The following is a 224-nucleotide window of genomic DNA, read 5'->3' as shown; positions in this document are numbered from 1 at the left end:
GAATGGTACACGATGAACAGTGTTTGCGAAATGACACAGCCTTGGAGGGATCTACTTTCCAGGTTAAATGCTTTACCAGCCATACTTTTAGTTTCATTTTTTTAGATTCGTTTTCTTGCAAGTTACTGAGGATCTTGCAGAAAGCATTTGGTAAATTTGCTTCCATAAGGCATAGTTTCAGCTCATTGTGTTATTGTGTCAAATGTTTAGAAGATATCGCTCAG

This window comes from Penaeus monodon, chromosome 20 (genome assembly GCF_015228065.2).
Source record: "Penaeus monodon isolate SGIC_2016 chromosome 20, NSTDA_Pmon_1, whole genome shotgun sequence".
Lineage (NCBI taxonomy): Eukaryota > Metazoa > Arthropoda > Malacostraca > Decapoda > Penaeidae > Penaeus > Penaeus monodon.
This window is presented reverse-complemented; position numbering follows the sequence as displayed.